Source organism: Frankliniella occidentalis, unplaced genomic scaffold (genome assembly GCF_000697945.3).
Source record: "Frankliniella occidentalis isolate FOCC.00 unplaced genomic scaffold, Focc_3.1 Scaffold106, whole genome shotgun sequence".
Taxonomy (NCBI): Eukaryota; Metazoa; Arthropoda; class Insecta; order Thysanoptera; family Thripidae; genus Frankliniella; species Frankliniella occidentalis.
This window is the reverse complement of record NW_026267235.1, coordinates 920,633-922,851: the sequence shown is the minus strand read 5'-3', so window position 1 is coordinate 922,851 and position 2,219 is coordinate 920,633.

Genomic DNA, 2,219 nt, shown 5'->3' with positions numbered 1-2,219 from the left:
TCGCCCCCCGCCGTGCCAAGCCCCGCGCGCTCCGCCGAAGTAAACTCGTCGCATGCAGATTCACTTACACCCTCGACGCGACGCGCAAAAGAAAAGAGTGAGCAGCGTCGCGTCGTAGCACAAGCAGGGACCCGGCGGGCGGCGGGGAGCCCCCTTTTATTTGCAGAAGACTTGCCGCTGTGTGGCGAGGGGAGGGGAGGAGAGGGGAGGGGGGAGGAGAGGGGCTATACATTTCTGGGGAAGGGCTGTCTGCTGCGGGGTGTGAGAGCAGCACTTGGGCGATAACGTGGAACGTCATGGCTGGTTGCCTACCTCTCAGGCTGCTCGGCCAGCGCCATGGCTTCTTTTCGTCGGCACCGCGCCGTCCCCCCCCTCCCCTTCCTACCCTCTCTTTCCCGCGTAAGCAGCAGTCTTCTATTTTTACGCGCATCCTTTTCTCTGCTCTGTGAAATTCTTCGTACACCTTTCTCCAAAAACGCTGCCTCGCAATTCGTGAAGAATTTACGAGCTTTCGTCGTAGACTACTAGAAGCGACGCTTTTTTCCCTGTCGTTTAAGTTGGTCGACACGTCGACGCACGCCCGCCGCTTTGACTCTTGTATCTATATATGTCTTTAATAAAACAATTTCTTGGTCATTGCGTCGTTCCATCCTCTGGAAACGCGCCCGTCGTGGTGGTGGTGTGCTTAGAGAGTGAAGAAGACGCAGAGATAGTGGAATGGCGGTTGAGGGGGGGGGGGTACTTTGAGCGTATTTCGGGAGCCAGACAGACGTCGTTACTGGCGGCCAAAAGCTCGCACCCCATCTTTCCAGAATAATAAAAGCTGAAAAAAAAAATACGAAAAAAAGTATAAAAATCGATCAAAACAAACTCATGCGTCAGCCAAAATTTTTTATCAGGAGACGCATGAACGTGTAAAGGCTGTGGTGTCCGGTTTATTCTCGGTTATGTTCGTATCAACACTGTAAATCTCGTTTGGCGTCCGTCTCACCCCGCCGTTTTCTTGGAAAACACACTCTAATATCCGGCCGTGGGGCGAGGGCTTCATCGGTTCGTTGCTCCGACGCGCGCCCTGCGCCATGCCCTTCCGACCTGAACGGAACGCCCGCCGGCTACCGCCGCCCCACCACGCCCCACCCCACCCCGCCCCACCCCATCCCGCTCCGCAGATTTCCCGCCGCGCAACGCCACGTCTGACCAAAGACCCAATCATTCTCAGCCATTTGTGTTGCTCTGCGGGCACAATGACGCCTCTCTCTCTCTCTCTCTCTCTCTCTCTCTCACACACACACACACTCACACTCACACACACTCTCTCTTTCTTGCCCTCTTTCCGCCCCCTCCCCCCTCCCTTAACCTTAACCCTTCTCGTCGAACCGTCTCATTGTCCCGGGGCGGCGGGCCCGACCACCTGATACCTCTTTTCCTCTTTCGAGGGGGGAAAGCACCTTGCGAAATAGTCCGTAAACCTTCCCCCTAAATAGTTAGAGAAATAAAGGGCGAAATATTGCGAAGTAGACGCGAAATAGTTGGTGAAATAGTCGCGGAATACTGCGAAATACCCTGAAATAATCCCAAATAACCGTGAAACAACGGAAATGGCAGGAGAATATCACGTCTTTCAATATGACGCTGCCTCTACTCTCCTCTGGTAACTGGAGGCAAAATCGATTTTGCGTGCATGGGGAGCAGAACACAATTTCCGCAACAGCAGCGTTACTTCGTGCCTGGAAACAAAGACAGGACCCAGGACTGTCCGGTACGTACCGGAGCGGAGAGACTGAATAATCTGTGTGTGTGTGTGTGTGAGAGAGAGAGAGAGAGAGGGGGGGGGGGAGAGCTCTTGTGTGAGCTTGGTATCGTGGCTTCGTCTGCCGCGAGGGAGAGAGAGAGAGCCCCTGTGGTCGCCAGGATAGGCAGACCGGCGCTCACCGGCGCGACGATGTCGCCGTGTGGCCTACCTCCCGGGTGCCGCTCGGGAGCGAGGAGTGGCGAGCCGAGCGGACGACAATGGAGAGAAAGAGAGAGAGACCGACCTGAATAACTCGATGCTATCGCCCTTCCCCCTACCCCCTTTCTCTTCTGACCCGTCAGAAAATGAGAAAGGGGCCTGTCTGTCTCCACGGCAGAAAAGGAGAGACGTAGAGGGTGGTGGGGGAAGTGGCGCCTGGTTGCAGTCTGCTGCTCCGGCGGGCTTCTGTCCGAGTAGGGGTTGGGGG